The sequence below is a fragment of the Hylobates moloch genome, unplaced genomic scaffold, assembly GCF_009828535.3.
Source record: "Hylobates moloch isolate HMO894 unplaced genomic scaffold, HMol_V3 SCAFFOLD_4, whole genome shotgun sequence".
In the NCBI taxonomy this organism is placed as follows: Eukaryota; Metazoa; Chordata; class Mammalia; order Primates; family Hylobatidae; genus Hylobates; species Hylobates moloch.
In genome coordinates, this window is record NW_026652279.1 from 147,983,005 (window position 1) to 147,999,966 (window position 16,962).

Genomic DNA, 16,962 nt, shown 5'->3' on the forward strand with positions numbered 1-16,962 from the left:
CCAAACTGGTAGAGTTTAAAGTTATACTCATAAAATTCAACAGTTCTGTAAGTGGTTATCGGGCGTAATAATGAAGGAAGTCGTATCTACTTCCAACACTTTGATGCATTTTTGCAATGGTAACAACAGCAACATACTTGGTTGTATTCTGTAAGAAAGAATCCCACCGTTTCAGCATGTAATCTCCCAACTATTATCATCATTGAGTCTTCAGTAGGCCAATTCAGTTATGTTAGCCAGATACTTCTGGTTAACAGGGAATGTGCATAGAATTCCCTATCATGCTGACATGATGATAACAACTTAGGAATTTTTTAATATCATGGATTTTACTGAAAACAAAGCATTAAAAGTAGAGAAGACATATGTATATCCAGAATACATGTCTATTCTAGTGAGAAAAGGCCAATGCCCATTCCATGATGGAACTGTTCCAACATAATCAAGCTTACACATGGTAGCTGCCTAGATCATCTGAGCAATGTCAACAAATTGAAGGATCAGCTGCTGGCAGGCCAGGCATTTAGCAGGTCAGCCTTTGTGCAGGGAAGTTCACGTTGTTGATCCCGTAGATAACCTCTGTCTATCCTGTCATCACGGTTATTTGTACATGTTCCCAGTGAGGAAGCACTGAGGTGATTGGGAAAAGAAGCTAACCGATATCAGTAGGAAATTTCTTCTCATTCACCTCATTATTAGAGCATTTTCTACATTGGAAGCCATTTGGTGAACATTCACCTGAAACACAAATATCTTCACAGTCTTTGCCCAGTTGGACAGATGCCTAAACATACCGTTTTACCAGAGCTTTTGTGTTACCAATTTTTCAATTCTATTCATTCCATTTAGCCAAAACCTTAGCAGCTGCACCTGAATTGATGTAGCTCTGTGCTGTAGGCCATATGTAGGACCAGAGAAATTGGACAACCACATTTACTGCTTCAAGAATTTGCATTCACCACTAACCTTCGGTGATAATCATCCATTCCTGCTTGATCCTAGCCTATCCTGTAGAATTGTTTATAAACCAATGTGTTTTTTCCGCCTAATAAACTGTTTACAAGAAACCAGTTTTCTTGAGGTCATAGGTGTAGATAGAGGTAGCGAAGGCAATGCAGCAGGAGTAAGTGTTGAGGAAGCTTGAAGCACTGACTACAAGTGTGCCTAAACCCTTTCATATCATTTCTAGTTGATGATAGGTCATTGCTGTACATTCCTATTCTCGTGACATTTTGTGTCAGATAATATCCAGTCATTTTATGTCCCACAGTTCCGTTTTCAGACTTTACCTGGTTCTAGGAGCAAGACTGGCTTCATTAAAGACTTTACCTGATTCTAGGAGCAAGACTGGCTTCATTAAAGCCAGTTTCTCCAAAATAAAAATAATTATTGGCAAATGAGGGCACAGATAGACATCAGAAACCTAAAAATCAATGCCGTGATTTTGCCACTGAAAAGTGTCTGATGCTTTATACAGTATCCTTATTGACCACAGATTCTTTAAGTACCACGAGGTCTGCTGGTTTATAAAAACAAAATGGAACAACACAGTACGGTTTAGCCTGGATTGGTTGTGGAGATTTCTCTCATCCTCCTCCCCAGTCAAAACTGGAATCCTTATGATTACACAATACATGCTTTTTTCAAATGTGGACCACATTACCCATATATTCAAAAAGCCCTACTGGGGGCCAGGCCCGGTGACTCACGCCTGTAATCCTAGCACTTTTGGAGGCTTAGGTGGGTGGATCACGAGGTCAGGAGTTCAAGACCAGCCTGGCAAAGATGGTGAAACCCCGTCTCTACTAAAAATACACAAATTACACAAATTAGCCTGGCATGGTGGCGGGTGCCTGTAATCCCAGCTATTCGGGAGGCTGAGGCAGAGAATTGCTTCAACCTGGGAAGCGGAGGTTGCAGTGAGCTGAGATCATGCCACTGCGCTCCAGCCTGGGTGATGGAGTGAGACTCTATCTCCAAAAAAAAAAAAAAAAAAAAAGAAAAAAAGAAAAGCCCTACTGATTATCTCATTTTGTTAGTGCTAGATGACACGAGGCGAATTAACTTGTTTTTACCTTGGAGGAAAATACAGTAACATTTTAAAAAATACTGACCTTAACAGTCTTTCACCAAGGTCTATTCTCAGATTTTGAATTTGGGTGTGATTTATGTGTAATTATTAGGTATATATGTGTTTGTGCATTTTTTATCTCATTCTGGAATGCTTCATTTAACAAGCTCTTTTTATTCTTGACTATCAAAGACTACAGTAGAGTTTCTGGTTGAGTACATCCCGTTTTATTTTAATATTCTTGTAAGGCACTCAATGGAACTTTTGAAACTAGGGCTTGTTTATAAATTTAGGGAAATCATAATTTTATACATATATTTAGAAAAATTATATATAGGGAAATGATATATAGGTATACATATATGTATACCTATATGCATCTCTCAGGTCTACCTCAATTTTATTCTCTCATACATTTACTCTCTTTGTATTTTTGTCATATATCCTGAATAATACTTAGATTATATCTTTAAGAACACTACTTCACTTTTCAACTGTGGTAGTGTATGATTTAACAATTTTGCTGAATTTAATATTTTGATTTTTCTTATTTTTAAAACTTTTATCATGTTTGCTCTTCTTTTTTATAGCAATATTCTCTTTCTTTGTAATTCTACCAACTCTGTGCTTTGATGGTCCTTATGGCCTTCTCCCTAATCCTTTTCTCTTATCCTACAGTCTCTTTATCGAGGTATTAACCCACATAAGTTCAAACACATTTGCACCCCCTCAAATTAATCATCAACCTGTATCTGTGTGTCTAAATTCAGATGCAGAGATCCTGTGCCTTGGAATCAGAAACATCTAAGAGATACATGAACTTTAGTGTGTCCCAACCTGAAATTCTGGTTTTTATACCAACTATATCTATGGTCTAGTATCATCTATCACCATGAATGATCTTTCATGCAATGTTTCCTCCAGAAACCTCAGAGGAAATAAAAAGTCATTATTCTATTTCACCTCTTCATTCCAAACAATTTCAAGCCTTGGTAATTTTCTTTTCATTTATTTATTTATTTATTTATTTAGAGATGGAGTCTTGCTCTGTCGCCCAAGCTGGAGTGCAGTAGTGTGATCTTGGCTCACTACAATCTCCGTCTCCCGGGTTCCAGTGATTGTCCTGCCTCAGTCTCCTTCCTGAGTAGCTGGGATTACAGGCGCCTGCCACCATCCCCAGCTAATTTTTGTATTTTTAGTAGAAACAGGGTTTCACGATGCTGGCCAGGCTGGTTTCGAACTCTTAACCTCAGGTGATCGGCCAGCCTTGGCCTCCCAAAATGCTGGGATTACAGGCATGAGCCACCATGCCCAGCCCTTGGAATTTTAATTAGATATGTTTTCCCCATCTTCATTGCCACTATGCTAGACTACAGTGGCATTATACCTCACCAGTGTGCTTGTCTTTTTTATATTCTTCCAATAGATTTTCTGAAGAGCAAGTTATTCTTCCAATAGATTTTCTGAAGAGCAAGTTAATTTTTTTGATATGTAAGTTTAATGTGTCATTATCCTGCATGAAACAATTCAGTTTCGACTCACTACCTTTAAGTTAGAGGTCAAATATCTTTATATAAGTCAAATGGTTCTCATGATAGGCATCTTTACTCCCTCTGTTGATTCATCACTGTTTTGTTTTTTATTTTTATTTTTTTAGTTTTGTGGGTACATGTGAAAGTTTGATACATGGGTAACCTCCTGTAATGGGGTTTGTTATACAGATTATTTCATCACCCAGGTATTAAGGCCCACAGCAAATAGTTGTGGTGCCACTAATTATCAGAAGTTTTTAAAGTTTGTATAATCAAGAGAGGAAAGTACAAAAGAGAGTAGCTAACAACTGAACTTACCCCTATTTACATGCATATTTTTTGTTTGGCTGAGTAGTCACAATTGATTTTAATGTATAAAATAGTAATGTAACATGTATGCTATATATATGTGTGTGTGTGTGTAATAACAAGACACAGCTACATAAATATACGTACACATATTCTGACAAACATCATAGCACACATGAATGTTAACGCTTATTGCTATGACTACTGAAAATTTAGAAGAGCCATTGATTTGAACATTAGTTCTATTTCTACTCATTTATTCTAATGAAAAAAATCTAGAAAATGTGTAACTTCCAAGAATATATGTGTACCTGCTGGCAAAGACTAATGATCTGATCCAATGGGCAGTGAATCAGCTGTATGATGAATTCAGTATTATTTAAACCACCATCATTTACTATGAAAAACTATATGAATCATATATTAATATGATAATAAAAGGTTTTATATAAAAGATAAAACCAAAAAATACTAAATGCATACTGAATTAATTTATCAGTCAGCAGGCCAGTAAATATACAGATCAACAGAACATTTGAATAGCTAATATCTAATGCTGCCAAGTAAAAACAAGTCCAAATATGAGATATAGTGTTTTAATGTCATAATAAAACATGTAATTTAAAATAGTACATATATTTATACTTATATCTATATCTGTATATACGTGCATGTGCACACATATGTACATCTTTATGTACATATACATTGTAAAACATTAGAATATGTAATATATATAATAATATTACAATTCCTATTTGAAATAAAATGAAAACAAAATGGAGGCATAACACTTGTTTATTGTTGGTTTCTGCAGAATACTGGGACGAGGCTAAAGCTCAGTTGTAAAATCCTGTATTCCGCCTGAATACCTCAGATAGGGATCTACGTATTTGAAAATATTCCATGATGCAGTATTCACGGGGAAGTTCTATTTTGGGACAACACATTTTTTAAAAAGGCTTTTTCTCACTATATTTTTTCTTTTAAATTAATTTTTTCTTTTTAATTGATTAACTTTTACTACCATCATGTGAAATCTCTTCAGCTTTCATTAACATTTTTTTCTCAAGTATTAATGAAATACGACCCACTAATTCACATTTAATTTCCTAGGTGCTACACTAAAGTTGTTGTTTGTGGTCAGTATAGTATATTATAATTAAGTTAATTAGAAACTTTTTTAACTTTTGTATTAGGTTTGTGGGTACATGGAAAGGTTTGTTACATAGGTAAACACATGTCATGGGTGTTTGTTGTACAGATTATTTCATCACCGAGGTATTAAGCCCAGTACCCAATAGTTGTCTTTTCTCCTCCTCTCCCTGTCCCACCCTCCACCCTCAAGTAGACCCCAGTATCTGTTGTTTCCTTCTTTGTGTTAATAAGTTCTTATCATTTAGCTCCCACGTATAAGTGAGAACATGTGGTATTTTTTTTAATTTTGGTATTTTCTATAAATTTATTCAGTAGAATGTTTGAGGGTTTGATAAGTAATGCAAACCAAATGTATCTAGACAGAATTTATTTGCATAGGGAATAATATGTTTCAGATAAGTGAAAAGGTCAGTGTTAAGTGCTGGTGGTTGCTGGGCACCTCAAGGTCAGCAGTCAGATGTAGTTCTTAGAAGGAGAATATAGAGACATATTTTAGGATTATGTTAATTCTATTATTCTTCATTAAAGCTGTTGTTAAATTAGTGGCTTTCTTTTTCATTTTTTAATAAAAAAACATGCTGTACACTCATTATCTGTGTAATTTTCCATTAACTGGAAATTTATACAATAATTTCCAGTGTACATAATGTATTTGTATAATTTTCTAATGTTGTACCTCCTTTAGAAATATCATTGAAACATATGAATCCTAAATCCAAAACTAAAAACTGACTCAATGTTACTCAGTCGATTGTATCCACTTTCCTGACCGGATAGTTTAATGAGATGTAATTTCTTCTTGCTATGTTGACCTGGATAAAGTGGATGGGCAGGCATTGCATGTGATATTACAAAGAACAGGACAGACAGAAGAATAACTTGAAGGGATTTCAATCCTAGAAGGTATATATAGCAAATAATTAGAAGTCATATATGACAAATATACAATTATTAGCTGGTGACACTATCTAAATAATATTAAAGTTATTTCCAAATATAATTATAAATATATTTTACAGACTTATAAAAGTCTTGATTAAATTACAGAAATCACTAGTTTCGTTCAAGCAACTAAAATACCTTTTGAGGCAGGTGGATAGAAGATAAAAATAAGAAAAAATAAATTATAAACAAACCAAACAACACACCTGCCTCTTTCACAAGAATGTTCTAAGTTTTAGATAAGAATATATGCAAGAAACTTATTTCATCTTTTCACTCAACAACATTCTGTCATTCAACAATAGTTTACTAAAGTGCTGTAGTGCCAAGTATATAATTTCAAGGAAGACAAGAAATATCTTGGTTTTCAAGTAAATTATACACAGGTAGGGGGAAATTAATATAAACAAGCAAATAAAAATAAAATACAAGGATTATACAAAATCACAAATAATCTGAAGAAATAAACACAATGGTGTGATTGCCCACAGCTGTGTGAAGTAGAGTACTTTAATTTAGACTAGACAGTCAATAAAGATCTAATTGAATAGATGATATTTGAGCTGACACCTGAAGAATGAGAAGGAGCCAAACACTCATCCAAAAGAATAACTTTTAATACAGAGAAATAGCGCTAGCAGGCAAGAACCACGAGCATTTCATCAAGAAAAAAATAAAAATTCAGGAAAGTGGAAGGGAGTAAGGAGATCATTAGAAAGAAATAATTCTGCAGAGCTAGTCAGAAACCATCATAGGGTAGAAAATTGGCTGTGATTTGCTTTGTTTTATGCTATACAAATACAAAGTCACCAAAATGTTAAGCTGAGTTTGTTGCTACCTAATTCAAAAGACTCTGACTATTGCATAAAATATTTAGAATATTATTACCAGATAAACGTCAAGAAGACTAATTAGGTGGCTACTGAATTTGAATTAGAAAAATGCATCATCAATACAGACAAAAATAGGTGCCCAGCAATAGTGGATTGGATAAAATATGGTACATATACATGATTAAATACTATGCAGCTATAAAACAGAATGAAATCATGTCCTTTGTGGCAGGAGGGATGCATCTGGAGGCCATTCATTATAAAACGAAAATGCAGGGACAGGAAACCAAATACCACATGTTCTCACTTATAAGTGGGAACTGAACATTGGGTACTCATGGACATAAAGATAGCAATAATGGCAAGACACTGGGGACTTGGTTGAAATAAACAGGGGAAATGGTTGAAAAACTAACTTTTGGGTATTATGCCTACTATATGGGTGATGGAATCATTTGTATCCAAAATCTCAGCATCACACAATATACCCATGTAACAAACCTGAACATGTATCCCCAAAATCTAAAATAAAAGTTGAATTAAAAAAAAAAATAAAAATTAAAATATTTAGCTGAGCACAGTGGCTCACGCCTGTAATCCCAGCACTTTGGGAGGCTGACGAGGGCAGATCATGAGGTCAGGAGTTCAAGACCAGCCTGACTAACATGGCAAAAAACCCTGTCTCTACTAAAAATACAAAAATTAGCTGGGTGTGGTGGCATGCACCTGTAATCCCAGCTACTCAGGAGGCTGAGGCAGGAGAATCGCTTGAACCCAGGTGACGGAGGTTGCATTGTGCCGAGATCGAGCCATTGCACTCCAGCTGGGAGACAAGAGCAAGATTCTGTCTCAAAATAAATAAATAAATAAATAAATAAAATATTTTGGATTTAGAACTTTGAAGGTTTATTGATGGATTGGATATTTGACACAAGGAACATAAGTTAAGACAATTTCCACTTTTTGACTGATGCAGTTGTTGGATGCTATTTACATTATTGAAATTTATATGGAAAGGAACTGGTTTGATATAGTAAAAATCTAGTGACATATCAATTCACAGATAGATACCTCTAATAAATCGAAGTGAAAATTGCAACTTTCACATTTTATATCTCCTTTTTGCACTTCGGTTTTCACCTTGGCAGTAATCATCAACTGATTTTTAACACATTGATCTAACTATGTTCCACCTTCTTTGCCAGAATGAAAGCTTCATGGGACTAGTTAATTTGTCTATTCTGTTTAATGCTTTAATGTTATATCCTGAGGATATAGAACAGAATAAGTGTTATGATACATGTACTAAATGAATGAATATATATATAAATATATATAATGGATCTAAATATATATATAAATATATATAATGAATCTAAAAATATACATAAATATATAATAAATCTAAATATATATAATGAATGTATATATATATATATATATATATATATATATAAATTTTGTTTTCTTGAGACAGAGTTTTGCTCTTATCACCCAGGCTGGAGTGCAATGGTGTGATCTCAGCTCACTGCAAACTTCACCTCTCAGGCTCACATGATTCTCCTGCCTCAGCCTCCTAAGTAGTTGGGATTACAGGTGCCCCCCACCATGCCTGTATAATTTTTTGTATTTTTAGTAGAGACGGGGTTTCATCATGTTGGCCAGGGTGGCCTCAAACTCCTGACCTCAGGGATCCGCCTGCCTTGGCCTCCCAAAGTGATGGAATTACAGGCATGAGCCACCGCACCGGGCCTAAATGAATATAATTTTATGTAGATATTTTATTGTACGAGTCCATTGCACAGTGAAGAGTTTGAGGCTCTGGAAACAATTTTGAAGCTTATCAGCATAGATCCTACATGTTATGGGTTTGGATACAGTGACCTCTGTGGAGAAATTCGGACGTAGATTTAAAGTGTTGTCAAACCAAATCCATTCCTGAAGTTTCCCAGACTTTAATAGGTAGAAGGATTAGCAAGGAGACCAAGAGAAAAAATACAGAGGAAGAAAGAAAAAAAAAAAAAAAAAACAGAAAAACAAAGATAAGTGAAGAGAGAAACCAAACCCTGAAGATGCACGAAAACAAAGACAAATTATTCAAGTGAGATAGAATGGTGGAATATATTCAAATGTGCCGCTGAGCCAGTAAAATGATATCACAAAGTGCCCATTGGATTTGGACAAGTTGTGAACATTGATGAACAGGATAAGTGTAAGGTCAATAAAGGGGAATGAAGTAGATGGACAAGTGAATGGAAAGAGGCATAAATTCTGATATTATGGCTGAAAATGAATCTAGATTTATGAAACTTCTAAAATATTTGATTATTGATATCTATATATCTATCTATCGATTTTAATTCACCCATCAGCTAATAAGGTTGTAAGGACAAATCCAGTAAAGTAAAGCGGTTATCAGCACTGCTTTTCCCCTGAAAAATTTGTTAAATAAGAAAAATGTAAACATTGGTTCTCATAGATTCAGATTTTGTGGAAGTAGAGACAACAGTTTATGCCAGTACACATGGCAAGTTTAGTAAGACTCTTGCTCATATTATTACAATTCCTAAGGGATACAGCCTTGTCTTTAAGAACTGCAAAAATAAAAAAAAAAGTCACTTTGGCATTTTGTAAAGTGGAGCAGTTTATTCCTAGAGAAATTTTAAAGCCAAGCTGACATTCACAAGTCTTTATATACATAACTTGCCTTACTTGGATGTTTGAAACCATCAGCAGATGAAAATATTGAAAGTGATCTGGCACAGTACACACTATTCCAGTGATGTGTTCTCTTAAAGCCCAGACCTCATCACTGTACAATTCACCCATGTAACCACAAACAATCTGTACCTATAAAGCTACTGAAATTAGAAAATGAATAAATAAACAAATAAATAATAAATAAAATGAAAATATTTAAAGTGATAATAGCCAAGTAAGAAATAGCTTTTAGAGGAATATCACTTTACACTATTCCTCAGAGTAAACACAAATATTTTCAAAATAACATAAACAGCTTAAAGAAAAATAAGTAAATAAGCACAAAAGGAAACAAGGCATGATTTGTGAAAATCAGAAAATGCAGGGAAAAACTGTTCTGCTTGGTTTGACATTGGGTATAGTATAAAATAACTATTCCTACAAAGTTGCAATTTAAAAATACAATATAGAATATCTAGAGGAATGGGGAAATTATTGAAGTAAGCAGATTTTAAAAAGAGCATATATTTTTTTTAGAAATTAAGAACATAATTATAGAAAAATAAACCCTAATAAAATACACTCAATTCTGACTGAGGTAAAAAAGGCGGCTAGCTATTCTTTTCTTGCACCAATCAAAGGAAAGAAAAAAACTGGAGATACATAAAAATATATAGTTTTTAAAGAATAAGAATACTTTGTAAGAAAATCAGATTTAATAAACTGAAATTACAGAGGGACAGCCTTTACAAGGTAAGCAGTTTATCATTGGTATTTCTTCAGAGGCTGTATTTGCTGACTCTGGGCATGGGCTGCTTGAAGTTTGCCTATAAATAGGTAGCTTGCTGAGGAAAGACAATCTAGCAAATATTTGCATGTTTGCAGCGCTCTGACACAATAATTTTGAAAGTTCTGGAGTCCAAAATGCCTGATTGATTTTATTCCATGGTTCATTAGCTACTTTTTTTTTTTTTTTTTTTTTTTTTTTTTGCTAAATAGGAGGTGAAGAGTTTCTGGAAGGAAAATATCATTTCTTATAGTCTTGGAATATTTGGAAGAAATAGTCTGATCTAAAGAGAGGGGCCTCTCTCAAACCCAAATCCTGTTTTCTATCCAGGACCTTTGCTATGACTGGATATTGCATGGGGAAGGAAGACAAAGTGCAAAACTTGAAACTTCCAAATAACAAACTCCCACAGTTCTCCATTTGCGAAGACAGAGAACAGTCAGATCCTCAAATACAAATCTGTTAGGAATATGCACATAGAACAGAAACAACCAAAGGAGAAGTGATTCTTACAAAAATTGCGAAAGTTTCCAGACTCGACTGGATCCCTGACTGAATTGAGGTGATCCACCACTTCCCTGTTTCCCAGTGGAAAATAAAAATGATCCTCTAAAAGGTATCACTTAGAACTCCTTCTTTTCTTTTCTGTATCTTGCCCAGAATACTATTAAAAAATTAAATGTGAGAAGACATAGGATAATAATACTGGTAATCAATGGAAATTAATAAACATTGGAATCAAACCTACAAATAACATAGACAATGGGGTTAGTAAATAAAAATTTTAAAAAATCATTATAATAATATAAATACAAAGGTATTAGTAAAAATGCTAGAAAATAGATAAAACGATGAAGAAAAGTGACATCAATAAAATCAATCACTTCTACATGATACAAATGCTTAAGAAAATATTTTTAAGTAAGAATCCTTTGCATAGGATTAACAATAGAATGAGGACTTCAAAATATTACTAGTTTACTTGAAAGCAGGTGATTATAAAATATTGAAACTGGAAAAATAGAAAAAGAAAATATCTATGACACATTCAGAACACAGTAAGAGTCTAAAACATGAGTCAACGGAGTTGCAGAAAGGAGAAAGAACAAATAAAGCAGAAAAGAAAATATATTTAAAATTATCAAAGGTAGCAACACATAAATTCAAGAAGCTAAGTAAACTCAAAGTGGGAGAAATACAAGGAAAAACATGATTGGAATCATACTGAAACCACTGAAAATGAAAAAGGAAAAGCAATTTTTGAAAGTATCTTGAGGGGAAAAAGACATGTTATCTTCAAAGGATCATCAGTAAGATCTGTATCTAAAACAAAAGCAATGATTTGGAAAACATGAAGTTGGTCAAATAATTTCAAATACATGCTAATCCAAATATTTAAATATTTAAAAACTATTCTCCATATACATATCCATGGCAAATTAATGTGAAATAATATAATTCCAGACAAAAGAAAACATAGTCTGTCATCAATAGTTCTGCATTACCAGATGTGCTTAGATTGAAACCTACCTTCACTTAACCAGCTGAGTAAATTTTTATAAGTTAATTCATCTCTCTGTGTCTCAGTTTTATTACCTATAAATATGAGATGTAAATATTGTCTAATTTATAGCGGTATTTAGAGGATTAACTGACTTAAAACATTAAGATTCTTAAATCTATTTTAGGATATCAAATCTTTCTAACATGCCATTTTTCTCAGTATTAAATGTTACATGCAAAATTACTATTTATGGGTGCAGAGTATCCCATTATTAAATTAATATGCTTTTGTCACTGAGACAGTATTATAAGAATACTAAGAGCTAGGTATTGGAATCAATTTAAATCATTTTTCTTGATATAAATCTTCACTTTTCCACTTTTAGCCTTTATCATGCTGGGCAAGGTATGTTACCTCTTTGTGCCTCTATTTCAGCACCTGTTAAATGCAAATGCCATTTGTAGCTAAAATATATGGTTGTTGTGAGTTTTAAGTTAGTTAATGTATATTTAGACATCATCAATTTATAGTAGTAGTTTTTAGTATATGTCATTTATACTCAACACTATAAACAGTCTTGCAATAGCAACTACTACATGTATTGCTATATGTTCATCTATGATCAATTTCCTCAGATAAAATCTTATATTCAGAACTCTGAAGTAAAAAGGTATTAACATCTTAAAGTAATATGCTTCCTCAAATTGCCCTTTAATCAACTCTAGAAATTTAAACACTCACCAGAAATGTAGAAAGTAGCGCATTTATACACATTCTTGATAACAATGAATCAGAGCATTATTATATTCATACCATTTGTTCTGTATTTTACAGCTGAATGAAATGGTTCCTCACATTTTTCCTTACATTTTTCTGTTATTATAACATGATGAATCACTATCATAATACAATGTAATAAATTAATATATTAGGTGGTATTCTAACAGAATTCAATTTTTAAAAGCCATTTGGACTACTAATTAAACACCACAAAACAGACAATTTTTTATCTGCTTATGATTGTCCACATAATATTTATTATAATTATGTCATTTGCTTGGTAAGCAACAATGATTTGCATGGATAATTTTCACAGGAAAATAATGACATTCACTCCCTTTAAACTTTTGACTTTTTTTATTACTAAACCTAATAAAAACTATTTTTCTTCTGAAATAAAAGGATGACATACAGTTGTGATTTTATTCCCATTATCTTCTCTGAACTAAAAACAAAATGAAGTAAAATACATGTGCTGAGGCTAGTTAAAAGTAGAATGGACACTTTGAACTTATAGATTGTTAGTTTCAGATGTCCTCAGAGATGACTTTAATATGATTTCTCTCCTAATGCTGAAACCCCTTTACAATGTCCCTGATTGTTATACATTGCACATAAGAAGGGAAACGACTAGTCGTTAGAAAATACTTTCTAATATTGACCCAAGATTTCTCTTTTAGCCACTTTCACTTGCCTGCTCTCAATTCTGCCCTAAGATGTCTGAAGGCATCTTCAGTATATCAATTTTATAATATTAGAAGAGAGTTTAAAAATCAATAATTTCCTAATTTTGATAAACCAACTTTATTTTTGTATTTTAATGCTTTCTGATTTCTACTTATCCTGGCTACTCTCACTAAGGAGCTCAATTTCTCAACATCTTTTTGTACCTAGAAGAAAAACTTTTACATAATTTTATTCAAATTTTCTTAAAAGCTTTACTGAGTATTTGAAATTTTTTAAATGACATGTAATTATCTGGGGATTTATTTTCAATCCACCATGGAATAGTAGTTTAAATATATGGATCTCTCCCCATAAATTCCAGCAACTAAAAGAAACACAGAGGATAACTGAGAAGCATATATCTATATAAAATATATATTATATATATAACAAATCAAAATCAAAATTATTTAATATGCAGCTGTGTATTATTTTATCCTCTACAAAACATTATTTGAAAAAATTAAATATGTATGACAATATCCTAGTCTTGACCCTAACGAAACTGAAAATCCCATTAGAAAAAAATCCCACTAGTTCAGTGTACTAAAGATTTAAAAAATGAAAGTCTCTGAAAATATAAATTAAAAGTAATTGCATTGTTTTATTCACAATAACTAAACAACTTGTAAACAAATAAAAATTAAGAAGAGATACAAAATCTTTTATAATTATGATTTAATTAAGTAGAATACAAAAATCAGAACGGGTAACAATATTAAACCTTTAGGTACTTTATAGTCAGTGTCTAACTCATATATACATACTTTTTAAAAATACGGCATCTATCATGAAGTATAATAAAAACTCATCCCAGAGAAACAAAGGATAGGCTTTAAAAAGGCAATTCTTTCTGCTGCTGCAGCTAAAGCTAAAATTGCCCTGCATGAAATTTTGATTCTCTGGCACATTTAAGTATTTCTCATTTACAAAAGTGAAGTAAGGCAAAAGAACCTGAGGAAAAGCCTCTTTGTTTCATTTTTGTTCACAGCAGTTCCCACAAAAGATCAAATTTTAATGGAAGAAAATTTAGATGTTTAGATGATGGGGCAAAATAATACAACTGCTCCTGCAACTAGTTCTTTTGAAAATGGAGAATCTAAATAATTACTCTTGAGAAATCAGCTTACCTGCCTATGTCATAGCTTTCCAATTATATATGAATGAATAAAATTGCTGGAGGACATATTTTTTCTGCTCCTTCTTAAAATTGGGTGATAATCTGTTAAAGTCATTGCTAAACGTACCTTCAGATTTGCGGTGTTCTGATTCTAAACAACCTACTTTAGCTCTTATAAATGCAAGAACATACCCTATATTAATCCTTTCTGCTTAGCCTCTCAGCAGGATAAATTTAAAGCCATCTCAATGGCCCCAAGCAATATTTTTAAAAAGAAGTAAAGAAAAACCCTAATAGATCATCCCGATCATTCTGATGTCAGAAAAATAACAATGCTAAATACAACCTTCACTGTTTTATTTCAGACTCATTGTCAAATTCCAAAGTGATAGAGTTTTAATAACAGGAAGATACATTAATCAGGAAAAATGTATACAGTTATGCAAAAGTAGCTCAGTGTGAATTTGCTTGTTACGATACTAAATTTGAGTTACTCATCATACCAACGATACTAAAAGCATGGGTTTGTTCTTAAAATTGATGCATTTGATAAGATGAAATATTAAGATTATTGTAAATAACAACAGTTATTTAAAATTATGTAAAAGAAATTAACTATACCACAAATAATATAAGAAAATAATTAGTTGAAATTATGTTAATTTTGTCAATATAAAATGGAAATGTACTTTCAAATATAATTTTGTTAGCAGACCCATAAAAATCTATTTTTATTACAATGGACACATACACTAATGTATAAATTATAGGGAAACTTGTATAACCTATATATATTCTTTAAAATACATGGCATAGATAATCTTGGCTCTTTCTAGTTAAAACCTAAAGATATAATAGAGGACTTTACTGTAAATGTATGCTTATAGAGCTTCAAAATTACTAGAAAATTTGAAGTACCAGGTTTTACATATTCTGTTAGAAATTTATTTCTTAAACCATTTGTTCTGGTTCTTTGTGTGGTGTTTGCATGGATATGAGGCTGAGATCATGTATATATTATGAAAAAGAAATAATGCCTGTTCTTTCATACATATAGTCATGGGAAATATGTGATATGATGATTGGAATTTTTTTGGGGGAGATGCCAACTTTTTTTCCGTTCAAAAGACATAAAGTTTACAGCTGTAAAAGACAGAAGTACACTGTTGTATTTTTTTTAACTTAACATTCTATTAAAATCAAGGGTTATTTGGGTTATTTTAAACTGATGATAAATTTTCTTAATTACTCATAGAAGAGACCTATAGGTGTTTCCATGAATGAGATAGCATTTTTAAATGTTAAGAATTTTAAAAAATAAATGATGAAGAAAAAGTATTGATAGTAGAATGTGGATGGAATAGTAGAATGTGGATGGAATAGTAGAATGTGCATGGAATAGTAGAATGTGGATGGGATAGTAGAATGTGGATGGAATAGTAGAATGTGGAAGGTATCCAAGTTCAAGTGTTAGATATGTTATTATGACCACTCCTTTGAAATTAATTTACTAATCATAATCATTTACTAGCTCTGTGAAATTGCACAGTCCACATGATAAGAAGCAAAAATTATCAAACTAAATAATCTATATTGTCAATAGGAGGTGGTGAAAGGGTGAGCATTAGCAATGTTTTATCAAAATGATTTTATCATCTAATTTTTTCCTCAATGCAACATATAAAATGTATACTCTGATCACAATACAAGCATGTTTGTGTCCTGGTTCCCAGTAAGATGAAGTAAGCATATTTTACCTAATTTCTCCCACAGAACACAGAACACAAACATTGAAACTGCCGAGCCTGTATGAAGCTACTATCCCAGGGCTGTGAAAAGTAGACTAGCTGAGGAAGAATTCAAGTCAACACTGAGCTAGTGGTAAGTTACCAACAATCTGTCCCTATTTTCAGGGCCAGGACACTACACAGACATATTTGTGGTTTACACAAAAGTGAGCATTCATATACAAAGGAAGAGAACACCATGAAAAGCTTTTGTCTGATTCAAGGAGCTGAAAAGTGAACTCAGGATCACAGAGTGGAGGGATTCACAGAGATTACAACAACATATTACAAGAGTTGGAACTCTTACAGGTGAATATTCCTTTCTTAGTCGTAAAGCAGTGGTCCCAAGAGGCTGGAACAAACCACTGTTGCTCTTAGACCTCTCTCTCTCTCTCTCTTTCTCTCTCTCTCTCTTACTCTCTCTCCTTCTAAAACTTAAAGATTGAGATAGGTATAGTCATCAAAGTGTGCCAGTGATTCTGGTAAGTAAAGCCAAACTTTCTAGATAAAGAAGCAGAAAGAGGAGCCCCAGAGAACCAGAAAGCTCTAGGAAGATTACAAGGCATCAGTGGGTGGGAAAGTGACCCTCTAAAGTTTTCCATGAACTCCTAGGCTCACTCTTGAGCAGAAGCAAAACAAAATGAAACAGAAAACCTCAACAAATAAATGAAACATATAAAGGAGAATTAAGTGGAAATGTTAATAGCCACAAC

The 16,962-nt window shown here is 32.9% G+C and overlaps 1 long non-coding RNA gene across 2 annotated transcripts in view; it reads left to right on the top strand.

Annotated features, from left to right (window-relative positions):
* LOC116467375 (uncharacterized) overlaps positions 1 to 16,337 on the top strand; it is a 53,420-nt gene extending 37,083 nt beyond the window's left edge. For both annotated transcript variants that reach the window (XR_004247778.2, XR_009213419.1), the window contains exon 4: positions 16,236 to 16,337. This is a non-coding gene — a long non-coding RNA (uncharacterized LOC116467375). The remainder of the gene's footprint in view (positions 1 to 16,235) is intronic.
* The last annotated feature ends 625 nt before the right edge of the window (positions 16,338 to 16,962 follow it).